This window comes from Hippichthys cyanospilos, chromosome 1 (genome assembly GCF_059441005.1).
Source record: "Hippichthys cyanospilos isolate Australia breed blue-spotted pipefish chromosome 1, RoL_Hcya_1.0, whole genome shotgun sequence".
Classification (NCBI taxonomy): domain Eukaryota; kingdom Metazoa; phylum Chordata; class Actinopteri; order Syngnathiformes; family Syngnathidae; genus Hippichthys; species Hippichthys cyanospilos.
In genome coordinates this window covers 1908643-1923799 of record NC_142369.1, presented here as the reverse complement: position 1 = coordinate 1923799, position 15157 = coordinate 1908643, and the positions used below count along the sequence as shown (strand labels likewise).

Below are 15157 nucleotides of genomic sequence, written 5' to 3'. Positions count from 1 at the left end.
TCGGGCAGCTATTCGCCTAATGATTTTGACTATTTCATGTCCCGTCTGACTTCATGGATAAAGAAATGCACTCCTGTAGATTAGAAGCTGCCAATAAAATCCAGTGTGAAAACGTTTAATGTATTCAGGCGAGCGCGTCACATTGCCGTTCATGCGTTCACGTGCTGGCAAATGAGTAAAACCGTGCAGCGGTTTTCTCCTGAATAGGTGTAATTGACATATGAGGCTGGTTGTGGGTGCACTGAATAACCATAATCGCTGGGTATAAGCAGTAATGAAGCAAGGTGTGGTTTCGAAGCCATCGAGCACAAGACCACACAGCGGCAAGAAAAATGGATGGGTGGTGTTGCAGCATGAGAAAACCGCAACACAAGAAAACAGCAGCGGATTCTAAATGGGTTTTATTCAGAACCACACACTGCGTAGACGCAAGCCCTCGTTGAGGGATTCAGATCGACAGCTGGGTGGCACGATGTCCCACATGTTCAAGGACAGCCAGTTCACTTTACATGAGTGACGGGACCATTGACGACAACATGTGAGGTCCACCATTTGGAGGTGTTAAGACTTGAAAATTAAGTTCCAATTTAATCGGAATCAACGCGTCGGAACACATCATGGAATGAGTAGGAGTTGATGCGCAGGTTTATATCGACCTGAGAGATAACGCTAATAAAATTCCTCTTGAAAAAAAATGGCGACTTGAGAGAGGCATTTTTGGAGCAAAGTTGGTCATTTTTCAATTATCACTCAGCTGCAACAGAAACAGCATATGAGAGAGACGTGATTCCTTACGAAGTGTGTTGTGGTCCAGACCACACTCCCTAAGACAAAGGACAAAGAGTATTGCGACAAGACTACGACTTTTGGAGGTCACAAACAAGACAAGCCCAAGACTTTTCGAGGTTGAGATGAGATTAGAACAGAACTTTTGAAAGTGGTGAAGGAGACAAGACCAAGACTTTTAGAGGTTAAGATGAGTAGACCAGGACTTATGGAAGTAGAGTGAAGAACCAAAACTTTGAGAGACCGAGAAAGGATGAAGATTTTTTTTGGATGTGGAGACTGAGACGACCGACTTTCAGAGGTCGAAATGAGACTACGCCAGAAGTTTTTGCGGCAAAGACTAAGACAAGACAGCCACTTTTAGAGGTCAAGATGAGAAGTAGACCACAAATTCTGGAAGTGTACACCGAGACAAACTCGTGACTTTTAGAGGTCAAGGACAGACTAGGCCATGGATTTTTCGACGTAACACAAGACCGAGACTGCTTGTATATAAGAAAAATACTGAACAAAATTCACCAGTATGTTTTTTTTCTCTTCATCTCAAATGAAAACAATGTCTGCTATGTTGTTTTTAAAATAGTAGAAAGAAACCAATCTTATACCTATAAGTAGGCAACACTAAAAATGCAATAGAGTACCTGAACACAGTAGTACTAGCCTAGTCAAAATCCCCAAGTCTGCTTGGTCTGAGACCGAGACCATGAGCACCAGTCCATGATAAAATTGTATTCAAGACAACCAGAGAGACCAAAATTTACGGGGACTCGATATAAGACCAAGAATACATAACGGAAAGAGAAGTCACAAAAAAACAGCAACAACTTCATCAATATCTTTTCTTTCATTGTGTTTTCAACAAAAACTATCTCTGCTATATTAGATTATACTATACTCAAATCCAAGCAAATTTGTTTTCCTTTACAAATCATGCAATTTCTCAGTGACGGCAACAGCGGCGTTCTCCACCAGTCTTGATCAAACGTCCCAAGCCCGCTCTATCTGAGACAGAGATAAGACCGACTTAAAATCCCTTTTGATTCAGAGGTGTGAGCGTGTCTCTTTGAAAGTGGACTTGAACTCAGTCTCAAGAACTAAAAGCCTGAAATTTGGAGGATTCAGACAATTTTAGACACTACCTATTTGCTTCTCTTCATTTCTGCTGTAACAATGCGCCATCAAAATGCAAGTCTGCAAAATCAGGCATGGCAGTTCCAAAAACACAGACCTAAGCAAGCTGCCCACGCCAGACCTCCCAGAAGACCGATGCGGTAAGAGCCGTTTTACTTGAAATTCACAAAGAACAAAACTGGCAAGCGTTTGGCCCGAATCGCGACCGCACTCGACGAAGGAAATGAAACCTCGGTGCTGGAAAGCAAGAACCATTAAGCATAAAATGCAATCTGCAACCATTCCCGTACAAGCGTGCTGGGGCAAGAAGTTTATTCTGTTGATTTTTCCTAAACTTTTATTTGCCAGCATCAACTTTCACCGTGCTCACTTAGTTCCAGTCGCTGCTTAACACCGATTTCGGAGCCATCTTAGCATCGCGGCATACCGCAATCTTTAATTGGTGGAATTCGTCACCGATGACCTGGAATATCTCATTTGTGCGACCTTCACTGAAACCAGGCTTCCGTTAAGTGCGGAGAAGCTTCCAGCAGTCAGATAGGCCTCTTCCTTACGACACTAAAGGCAACACCTGGTCCCAACTGTTGTTCTTTTAATGATAAAAGGCAACGGTCACTCGGGAGGTGACGCTCAAGCATGAGAACAGGCTCTCGAAACGGAGATCACAGACACTTGAGTTTTTCTCACCGCTCTAATTGTGTGACAGCGTAAATCGGTCCCGCCGTTGTTTTCACAGCGTAAATCCCACAGGGTGCAATTAGCTCAGGCGACGTCATTGAAAGGTAGCCACCAAAAGGAGCAGAGAAAAAAAAAAACACTGCTTTCAAGAACAGATTAAAGAAGGGGAAGTTAAAAGACATTCCAAAAACGCGTGTGTGTAACCTCGTGTAGTCCATAATGGAGGATTACCAGTACGCTGACTAATCATACAAACTTCCCTGTCATTCTTGTGTGATGTCTGGCAGCAAGGAGCTTTTGCATGAATTATACCACTGACATCTGGAACACAGCCAGTGAAGGTGATGGAGCAGCTTTAAAGAAAACTTCTCAAACGTAAAGAGATCGAAAGTAACAACATTTCTTCTTCTGTTGACTGGTGATCGTCATCAATCAATCAATCAATTGTTATTTGTATAGCCCTGAATCACTGTAGTCTCAAAGGGCTTCACAGGTGAAAAGAGGTCATGTCGGGACTTCTTTGAGACATCTTTTCGGTGTAGGTACACAACAGCATCCCCTGTCAAAGCTCCCAGAAGGGGAAGGAATAACTCCAAAACCCCAATTTGGGGAAAATCAGAAACCTTCAGAAGGGACCGCAGGTGGGAGGAGCCCCCGACCCACAGGTTGAAGTGGCTGCTGCGTGTACCAAATACAGACATATACAGATACACAATACAGACAAATACAGATACACAATACTGATTACAGAAAACATAGTGTGCCAAATAATGCATGTGAATCCCATTCCTGTTTACTTTGACATTTCTTTTTTAAAAAATAACGGAAAAAATGTGTCACGCTAACGTGTTGGGAGCGGCCGGAATGGCCGCAACAACGGCAGAGAGAATAACAGTCGTGCATATTTACCAAACTTGTTTTAGCCTGACCGAGTTTCTCAGAACATGGTGGCTGAGTAGGTGCTACTGAAATATTTAATCAAATATATGTATGAAAGGAGGGGGCGGGGAAGTCTCAAGGCCGGCTAAATAATTGGATTTGGCTTGGCTTAAACACGAGAGTGTGTACAGCAATAAGGCTTTGTTTGTACAGCTGGAGCGCATGCCCAGGGTCATCTCAGTGGGGAGCAGAATTTGGCAATGTTGGGCAGAGCTACAGAACAAGCGTGCTGAAGAATCCCTGGCTTCTGTCCTAACCCCGTCCTTCCCCTTTCAAAAAACAAGCAGGTTAAACTCAACAATGAGAATCTTAAGCGCTTAAGCTGTACAGAAAACGGAGCTGAATTTTTAAACCAAAGCTCGCTACGAAAAGACAATGGCAGCTTAGAGGGTCAGTGGAAATGTCTGACGGATCCAAAAACATCCAGGAGATCGACAGGCGGATCGCTGCGGCGTCTGCTGTGATGTGGACTTTGTATCTGTCTGTTGAGCAGAAAAGGGTGCTGAGCCCAAAGGGGAAGCTCTCATTTTTTCAAGTTTCTACCCTCACTTATGGTCACAAGCTGTGGGTCACGAACGAAAGAATAAAATCCTGGTTGTCACAGGCCTCAATGAATTTTCTCCGCAGGGTGTCCGTGGTCATCTGTGAGGAACTCACCGAGCCACCACTGTCACCTGAGATGTCTTGGAGATCTGGTTAGAATGCCTTCTGAACACCTACCCCCACCAGGAGGGTCAGAGCCCAGGGTATGACCTAGGACAAGCTGAGAGACTTTGTCTCTAGGCCGGTCTTGGTTGGAATGCCTTCTGGACACCTCCCCCCACCAGAAGGAGGGTCACAGCTCAGGGTACAACCCAGGACACGCTGAAAAGACTATGACTCTAGGTTGGTCTGGGAACCCCTGAGGATCCCGCCTAAGAAGCTGGCTGAAGTGGATGAGGAAAGTGAAGTACCTAGATGAGGATGAATGGATGGATGGGTCCAGGGGAAGTTACTGGGTCCAAATATATGAAAATCAATTGAACGAAAGATATTGACCGTCCTGATAACATTCTTAAAGACAGGGAGGCATCTTAATTAAACATATCAAGCCATTTCGGTCAGTAATACAAAATAGTAGTAGTAAATAGATAAGCCAGAAAAATCTTCTCGAAATGTGCATACTCATCTCAGAAACTCAAGAACAGACTTTGGAATCTTAGATTTCAACCTAATTACCACCAAATTGTTTCTGTGACCAAAGTCTGATGATGTTTAACGAGATTGCGTTGCATAGTGGGTCTGGGCCGTTAACGTGACGCGTTCAGCAGGTGGACATTTGCTGAGCACGTCGGTAATCTTGATGGGTTTGGTGGGCAGGAAGAGATTGACTCACATGGACACCGCATGACAGAGGGTTGCCGGACTCTTGAAAATGACGTGACAGTACTCGATCAAGGACTTTGCATAGGAACGGACAAATAAAGGTTTGAGACCAGTGAAAAACAGGGCCCCAACCCAGGATGCCAAAGGTCATGACAGATTCACCCTGTTAGATCCTACTGCTCCTATCTTACCATGGTCTGTATTTATTTTGAGTAGGTGTGGCTGGACAGTGTATTTTACAGAATTTAATTCCTTGAGCGCTGATAGAAGATGTCAAAATAGCCACTGTGCTTGTGTTTTTTGGTTTTACTTTTCAATTCTTAATGTTGTGGATCTCAAGATCGGTCTTCATCTTCTCAAGACCACATTTGCAAGAGTCTTGGTCTTGTCACAGAATCGAAGGAATTTTGACTCAGTTTTGTCTTGGTCTCACACGGTCTCGCTCTTGATTTTTGACCGAGAGTGACTGAATACAACATTGAAGTTATTTTGTTCAGTTTTTTTGTGTTTTCTTTCTTTTTTGTGTGTCTCGATCTCCAACATGCTTGCTTCTTGTCTCTGTCTCTAGGTTCTCTAGTTTCAATTTGGCCTTGGTTGTTGTGGTCTTAACCACAACACTCTCAGTTCGCGGTATCCGTGATTTATTTTGTGGATGTCAAAGTGGCCATTGTGTTTGTTTTATGGTTTTGCTTTTCACTTAATAGTGATGTAGATCTCAAGATTCTCAAGGTCTTTTTTTCAAGACTAGTCTCAGAAGAGTCCCGGTCTTTTTTTTGGAATCTGAGGCATTTGGCCCTTTCTTGTCTTGGTTTTTGACAGGGATGGGATCTGGATTTTTGTCCGTGCCCGGCTGAATAAAACATTTGTGTCATTTTGTTCAATTTTGTTGCAGTCTTGGTCTTAATGGCCAACGGTTTTCATCCCGTCTCCGTCAATAAACTTGACGACAACGATATCAGTTGACGGTACTCATGGTTTGTGAGAGTTTTAGTCCAGGGCGGAACCCATCTTAGCGAAGAAAGATCAATCCTGTTCCCGTCCAGTGACATGGCCAGTCCAAGAAGACAGAAGCACAGAAGGCCTTTCAAACGGAGAGAATTACGACAACAGCTGGGTGTGCCTTAAACCGATGAGACACAAGTGCTGGATCTGCCCCGATTCTCTTACGTCATCCAGATAACTCGGGCATGCGGGTTCACTGAGGGTCCACCGGCAAAACACATCAGGGCACGGCCAAACCTTCAATAAAACTTAAACCAAACATGAAAAAAAAAAAATCCCTATCCTTTTCCTTCAATAAGAGGAAATCATTTTGCCCTCGGTGACCTTCCCTCTACTCTGCAGGGCCAGCAAAAGACGCGACGGTCATCCATTCGCAAAGTCCAGCCAGTGAGGCGCAGGAAACCAGAAATCGATTAGTTCCAGGAAAAGGGAGAGGCTGAGGATGATGACATGGAACCAGGATTTACGACAAAAATACATCTGTGCGCCGCTTGTGTCATACGCTCGAAGACGTCCATAAAACTAGATCGTTCATGGAAAACACAGAGATAGAAGACAAGCTCAATGCAAATGCGCGGGGCGTGTCAGCGCCAGAATATGGCGCGGGGAACTCGGATACATAAAAAATGTCATTTTTGCTTGATTTAATGAAACGTGACCTTACTATAGTCTTTGGGCGCCACACAACTGTGTGCGGTATGTCGTGCAGTATGCAGTCCCGCTTTTCAGCCTTGTGTCCCAGGTCCTGGTGGAGTTAGCCCGGTCTTGTCCTGGCGTCCTGTTTTTTTTGTTTTTTTTTACAGACCAGTCAGTAAGCCACTTGTTTGGATCATGTGAATGTCAATCACATAATTGGCTCATTCGTCCGTTCTGTCACCTGCTGTCCAAATACAAATGATTTTAACCATTAAATTCCTTCCTACTTTAATATTTACGCTAGTGGCATACCAAAACTAGGACTACTTCTTGCTTCCATGTCTAAGAATCAAAAGAAATGTAATAAGACCAAAAACGAGCTGAGTGTTTCTGGCGGCGTGTTTCCGGTATTACAAAGTGGGACCTGAAAACATTATTTTTTTATTTTCATTTTTATAAATGAGGACTGCACTCGAGGTGCATTCAGTAACCACTCACAGAGTGGAACATCTCAAACATTCATAGAAATACTCAATACCAAATAGCATTGACTACTACGCTAGCACATTACAGGGCCTATGTGAGCCCATTTTTAATTCACCCGATGCAACAAAATCGACACAGTCGAAAAATCTGATCAGTCCTAACATGCCGTAAACTGCCTGTGTGTAAGCAAAGTGTGCTTGTTAGGAAAATATTCCCTCCGCAAAAAAAAAAGAAAAAAAAATGTCACCACAAATTAGCCACAGCATTTACAAGCAAGCAAGTCTCGCAGTATTAACAGTGAAGGAGTAAGCATTATTCATTACCGAGCTAGCGCATTCGGGAGCGTTGAGGAAAAAGCAATAAATACTTCAACTGTTGTGCAAAAAGACTCATTGGCCACATGAATTTATGTCTTGGCAGCTGCCAGGATTTTGCTGCTAATTAACATGTTTTGCACTCACTTTTGCAGAAGACTTGTAATTACAGTACGCAATATAAAAGTTTAATATTAGCCCCAAGCTAGAGGAGCCCATTCGTGGCTTATTTACGTGTATGTGCCAAGTATTAAATGTCAGCAGCGATAATATGCTGTAAATCAAGAACGCATGGTAGTGACTCACAGGCCATAGTATCGTGATACAGTTGATATCATGACCAGCTATTTTGTTCATTGGATATCATGTTCTAAAAAAAGTTGAGTGAAAAATAATTGAGTTATGAGTCAAAAAAAAAAAAAAAAACGATAAAACATTTGCCAGTAGATTAATCAACTGTTTACTGTTATGTACGGTAGCGCAGTTGTGTAAGCCTGCGTTGTTAAAAAGTGATCAAATATTCCCTCCGCAAAAAAAAAAAAAATTAAAAAATGTCACCACAAATTAGAACATATATACATAACGGTAAATGCATACGTAGTGAACAGCTGTCACTCGATTAACATTTTTACATTAACATTTTAACAATATTCTAACAGCGGTTCCTTGTTTTTCCCATTTAAAGTATTTTGTTCTGAACAAAACATTTTTTTAGGTTCTTTATATTTAACATATACAAACAAAATTTATGTTGAGGAACTGGACGTTAGAGACAAGAACATCACATTATTTTCAAATTAAGAGCAAATTGATTAGAAAAAAAATATGTATTTGTATATATATATATATATATATATATATATATATATATATATATATATATATATATATATATATATATACAAAGGTCAAATAAAGGTGATCGCAAAGACAGATTCTAACATGTCAGGCACCCGCGAGAATGCATTTTTTTTCCAGTTACTCACTGAGATCACAACGGGCGCAAGCTTTCGGACAAAGTCATGAGACGACGTTATGCCGGGGCGAAATTCCAGAGTGGCACTTCAAATTTACCGCCACGTGCAGACAAAGGCCGTGGAAGGAGTCTATGCCTTGAAACAACAGCAGCTTGCGGGCGCCGTTTGGTTTTTGTTTGGTCATTGTGCGGGTCCGACATTCATCAGCTCTCGGCACTGGAACAACACGCTCAACGCTTGTGGAAAACATCTAACAATAATAACAATATAAAAGGTCGCGATGAGTTCGCGGTTGAGTTCACGCCGAGGTCTTCGGGTTACGACAGCTGAACAGCGTACATGATGCGGACTTAAAAAATACTACATAACCCTGAAACTTATGCCCTGAAACTTAAGAAATACTTAATTACTCTGAAATTGTTTTATACGGTGGCCATTTGACACTTCGGAGGGCATGGTCAGGAAACAATGGAGGAAAAGGTCAACGAGGATGTTCAAAAATGAGCAAAATGAACTGGAGATGTTTTCATCAAGGACTGGATCTAAATATGTTCAGATAAAAATAGAAAAATACAGTGGACCCCCGGGTTGCAGCGTCCCGAGCTCTCGAAAAAAAACCCTTAGCATCAAAACCTTAGCTTAGCATCATCACCTTTAGCATCAGTGATAACGTTAGCTGCTAGCAGCACTAGATGCGAGAAATGCTAGCGGCTAACAGCCTGCTCTATATTGACTCGTGAGAGCCATTGAATGACTTTTCAAAGGCAGTTTGTAAGCTGACATAGTTGCCGTTACTACTGATCACTCAAACGTGCTGTTTTAGCCAGCAAAAAAATACTACTGTGGTTTTGAGGTCACATTGGGTCATAAGCCAAATGGGGAGATACTTGTCTGGAATCTCACAAATGTTTCTAGAGCATAAAAGTCCGATAATCCACATGATCACATTTTTACAAATCATTACAAAATGTATAAAGTGGACCCCCGCCAGAAGAAATTAATCTGTTCCAGAGTTGGGATCGAAATCGTCATATGGCGGGCCATAGAAAACTACGTTAATTATCTAATGCCTGCAAAACCCCAGGTACATCAAAATGTTATACACATATTAAAAATTAATAACAAAATAGTATAGTAAGTACTGCTTACTATCTTATGTACTTATCTCCATCTTAATTTTCATACTTCTCCTTTGATCGTTATGAGTAATCTTGGGAACCATGGCTAACCAATTCAAGTTTGAATTAAGCACTAAATTGCACAATAAATACGATATTGTAAGCACTTACACGAAATCAAGTCTTTAGTATATCGGCATCTTAGTGAAACCATGACACCGACCAATAACAGACCAGCATCTTAGTGACGTATGCAGTGAAGTATATAGAGACGTATAACCGTGGTGCGACTCGTACATTCATACGCACGCACATTGACCGCCAAGTTTGAATTTGGTAATTGTTGTCGATGCCGTAACGTGGGGAAAATGACGTAACGAGGGGACGAAAAAACTTGCTATTCCACTTCGTAACGTGAAAATATCGTGAGCTAGGGACGCTGCGACCCGGGGGCCCACTGTATTTTTCTACTTTTATCGGAACATTTTTAGATCCAATCCTTGTTGAAAGCTAAGAAAAAAAACCATCCCCAGTTCATCTCGCTCATTTTTGAACATCCTCGTTGACCTTTTCATCCATTCTTTCCTGGCCATGCCCTCTGAAGTGTCAAATGGCGCCGATTCCTTTACAACTCCCCCAAGTACCGTTTCACACTTTACACGGGCGCACACACCTTGGAGCTGGACTTCCCTCTAATTAGACCTCACGGGGGGGTGGGGTGGGGGGTTGCGAACCCCCTTCTCGTTAGCGCCACTCCCTCTGCATCTCCTGCCCCGGTATTGGATCCGAGGTTAAGACTGGGACAGAGCCCGCAGAGCCCAACTCGCGAGGAGTCGTGAGCGGCGTGAAAAATATGCCGAGCAGATGATGCGGCTTGGGACAAACGCGACGGGAATAAATCAAGGACGCTCGGTTGCAATGACGGAAGAAACAGATGGGAGTGCAACATGCTATGGTGAGAAACAAAAAGCTCCTGCTAAGGGAACAAGCAAGAGGAGGTGTTCACCTGCAAAAGTCTCACTACTGTGGACCATCCGGGAGGAACTAAGGACAAAAACACCCCTCTGTTGTAACGTTGCCATCTACTGGTGGCCCCTAGGCAATGCATGCGATGAGGTGATAGTTATCAATAAAGCATTGTCATTTCATTTCTGGGCTCCTTCAAGACCAGACATGACTCGAGAATATTTTTTATATTAATAATAATAATTAATAATCGAATAATTTTATTATTCTTCTCGTGCGGCTAAAAGGCGCTTGACCATAGAGGGTGGGACCATTAAGGGGGGGGGGGGGGGGGGGGCAGGAAATAGTGTTGTGATTTCAGTTGCTATGCAATTGCTATGTTCATGTATTTGGCAAGTTTGCAATAATGGCTATGGAGTTGTCACCTTTTGTCATTATTATTCAAAGATCACCATTGTCAGATTTAGTCATATGACTGGATTGTTCCTTAATGTATTAGTTGCGTGATTTTTTAGTTTGCTTCATTACGCTATTCAAGCTTGATGTCTGAGAGGATTTCAATTCCAGCTGCTCCGTGACATGCTGTTAGAACGTCAAGTCAAACTCTCAAACTGTTGGTTCAAACTGTCTAGTCTGAGTCATGTTACTTTTTACAAGTTTAGTTTCTGAGTCTATTTTTTTTTAAAGTTGTGGTTAAATTAGATTTGTTTTTCTTTTTTCTTTTTGCTAAGTAGGACTGTTGAAAATAAAGTGTTAATGTATTCGAATAATTCGAAAAAAACGGGAGGGAGGGAGGTATTATTAACATTGTGAATCAGATTAATTTTCTGGACATAGGTTGCTATTCAATTGAGTATTCTGACCAAAATGTAATATTGACTTTAGTGTTTAAGATTTTGAGCATTTTTCATTACAAACAGCAGGGAGAATACAGAGAGAAAAAAAGAATTCTGGGATAATCATAAAAATGAAAATTCTGCCAATCTTTTTTTTTCCCTTCACTGACCCAAATTCACTTCTGTCATCGACCTTCTACAGCTCCACTATTTCTCCTGAATCCAAATTCTGTACCCTGCATCACATATAACTAATAAATACATTTCAAAGTCTCAAATAAAATGCTGAAGGGAAAAAACTGGGGCTTGACAGATTTCCAACAGACTTCTCAGTCACCCTGGCCTAGATGTAGCGCCACCTCTGTCCTGTTCAATAGGTGTCTAAAAGTGCATAGGCAAAGGGGATCTCCTTGCCCACATGCAAGGGCATCATGCTGCATTTATCGCTGGGTTTTTTTTCCTCCTTTTTTTTTCTCAGCGCAGGGACGTACATGGCATTTGCAATTCCGATTCTGGCTCTCAATCGGAAAGTCGAGGCACCGGTGTATTTGCGCAGGCCGGCGTTTCAATAACTCCAATTTTCCACTGCCTTCGCTCACTCTTTGCCAGTGTCCATTGCAAGTACTTTCTCTGGAACCTGCCGTTTCTTATTTTGTTCCCGGTGACTTTTTACTCACCAGTCTACCAAGAGCGGGATGGAGTTTCAGGGTTTTCCGCCAAGCCCTGGCGGGACCAACGCCGGCCCGTCCCAATTTGGAACAGGAGCATCTCGGCACACCTACGGCGAGCTGCTGACACGACAACGCCGGTGACGCTCCGCGCTTTGCTAAGCACCACTTCAATTCAGCTTGATATTACGCACGCGCCCGTTTTGAAGGGAAGGCGCTCTCGGCAGAGATGAAGACCAGATGGCAACAATGGGATGAGAATGAAAGCTTTTCTTGTGTAACTGAAAGCAGTCCTTCTTGTTAACACGCTCCAAGAACTTGCTCCATCCATCCATCACGAGCCAGATGTTCCGAAGACTCTTCGAACGAACGGGAACAATCTCTCTCCGTTTTCATTCGCTTCCCCTTCCCGCAACTAAGACGCGCGCCAAAGCTGAATCTCCGTCTTTATGATCACGCAATCGGGTCGAATCGGTTTGTTTTTTTGCGAGGGGACAAACTCGGGACCGTTTGCTCGACTGGACCCATCTGGATCCTGCCAGCGGCTTCCCCGTGTATCCATGGGAGGCTGCATTCAAACGTTAAGTGGGGCCATTTCCTTAAATAAACACGACAATTTGTTGCTTCTTGTTGCCGGCTTCCTTGTGAATTCCAGCGGGATCATTAAAAGGAATTGGATCGGCCAAGCGCTGCGACAGAAGAGTATTGTTGTGCGATTTTCACACAGAAAGCGCAGTCAAAAATAACCCAAATTGCATCAAAAATTGGACCGATTCAACTTTCTGAGTAAAATTAATAAATAAATAAAAACGGGTTGCTCCCTGTTTGCGCTGATTTGGGTCATTTTTGACAGAGCGTAAAAAAAGAACGGTTTAATAAACATCACAAAAACATTCGGGGTGAAATATAACCCAAATCGTGTCAAACAAATTCAAAGAAAGGACTTTTGGGGGTAGTTTTCAACCAATTATGATTTTTTTTTTTTTGGCGGTGATTAGTGAAAATGTTTAAAATTTCCTCTAAAACAGCTTGGTAAAAAATTACCCAAATTGAATCAAAATTTTGTTTTGACTTTTCGAATAATATAAATAACTTAAAAAGTTGGGTGGCCAACACAACTTTTGACCCGATTTGGGTTATTTTTTCAAAAGGATCCAAAACTAACCTAAATTGGGTCAAGAAAGGACTGACCCAAATTTTGGCATAAACTGAAAAACTCGAAAATTTGGCTTGGTCCCCTTTTGATGCAATTTGGGTTCTTTTTCAAAACAGTTGGTCCAAAAATACTCTAAATTGGGTCAGGAAAGGACTGAATCAACTTCTTGGATAAAATAAAAACAGTCACTTTAAATGTTGGATTGCTCCCCTTTTGACCCAGTTAGGGTCATTTTCCAAAACAGTTGGTCCAACAAAACCTAAATTGGGTCAAGAAAGGACTGAATCAACTTTTTGGATTGGATAAAATGAATAACATCACAAGTTGGGCTAGTCCCCCTTCAGACCTGATTCGGGTTATTTGTGACCCCTTTGAATTATTTTTTAAAAAAGGGATCAAAACAAACAAACACAAAACAGTTAAACGATTTCACAATTCACTTGGCTCAAACATAACACAAATTGGGTCAAAAACGGGAAAACTTATTTTGTGTGAATGATGCTGGTTAAAAAAATAAATCACAAAACCAGCTGGGTTAAAACCAGCCCAGATTGGCTCAAATTGGACTGGGTAAAAGTGAAAAAGTTGATCTCCTTCTTCTTTTTGTGTTCCGTTTGAGCCAACTTCTTTTGCGGCGTAAGAATCAGACGGCTGCTTCTTCAGGGCACATTTGTCTCCTTTCTTTTCCGGGAAGATTCTGCACGGCCGCGCGAATGCGGGGAACGGGCCGAGAGCCCTCCGAGGCTGACTTAAGGTATGCCATTATGTCACCCACAAAGGAAGGTCTATTCCATTTAGGGTCAGAGCCACAGGCCACTCGGCCCACACACGCAAATCGCACACAAGAGGACCTCCAAAGACCAAAGAGGAGCATAGAGCGCCATTCTTCTTCACCGGAATAGCCGCGCCGAGACGCTGACCCGAGGTCTGACATGAGAGGGTCGCCTCGCGGGACCGCCCGTTGACGGGCCGTCTCAAGTCCAGCTAGCGGGTCACGCCGGTGGCAGAAAATGTGCTGATTCATGCCGGCCTCGCAACACACGCTTGGCGTGTTTTGGCCGCCGCCTCGACGGGGAGCTCCCTCGCCGCGCCGCTGTCGCAAAGAAGCTCGAGAAGAGGGGCCCTACCGCGCCCGTCCAGGTGCGGGCTGCGCTCGTGCGCTTGACCGATTAGCGGACCCGGCTCGTGTTTGGACCGGCCCAAAGATACAAGTACACAACGTTCCCAAGGAAATGTTTACCCAGGTAAGCTAGTTGAGAAATTCGGATTCACCCTCAAACAAATCAAGACAAAACTAACGAAAAGACAGCAAATTACACGCAGGGTTTAGGCGAGTATCCGCAAGTCTGATTCAATACTTTTCAATGCCTGTTTTTCCCGCAACTAAACATATATACATAACGGTAAATGCATACGTAGTGAACAGCTGTCAGTCGATTCACATTTTTAATGAAGGTTCCTTGTTTTTCCCGTTTAAAGTATTTTGTTCTGAACAAAACATTTTTTTAGGTTCTTTATATTTAACATGTACAAACAAAATTTATGTTGAGGGACAATTGCTTGACGTTGGACGTTAGAGACGAAAACATCACATTCTTTTCAAATTAAGAGCAAATTGATTAGAAAAAAATTGTATTTGTATATATATATCCATTTTCTAGAGCCGCCTTATTCTAACAAGGATCGCAGGCTTGCTAAGCGCCTATCTCAGCTGGCTTCGGGCAGTAGGCAGGGAAATACCCTAAACTGGTTGCCAGCCAATCGCAGAGCACACTGAGACGAACAATCATTCATGCATCCAATCACACCTAAGGACAATTTATTATGTCCAATTCGCCTGCCATGCATAGTATTGGAATATAGGGGGAAGCCGAAGTGCCTGTAGAGGGCCCGCGCAGGCTTGGGGAGAACATGCAAACTCCACACAGGAAGGTCAGAGCCAGGTGGGAGCCATGAAATGGGCGTGCCATGTTGAACTCTGACATGTTGCCACCATCCGGGTGAAATTTCAGCTCCCTAGTGGATTTTTTCAATGCCTTCCCTTCGACGTGAAATGCTTTTGATGTACAGATCGAAGGATTTGACAAATGACCGCACAG

General features: G+C 42.9%; 1 protein-coding gene across 3 annotated transcripts in view; it reads right to left on the bottom strand.

Annotated features, from left to right (window-relative positions):
- Positions 1–15157, bottom strand: part of adamtsl3 (ADAMTS like 3) — a 70901-nt gene that overhangs the window by 48152 nt on the left and 7592 nt on the right. The window lies entirely within an intron of this gene.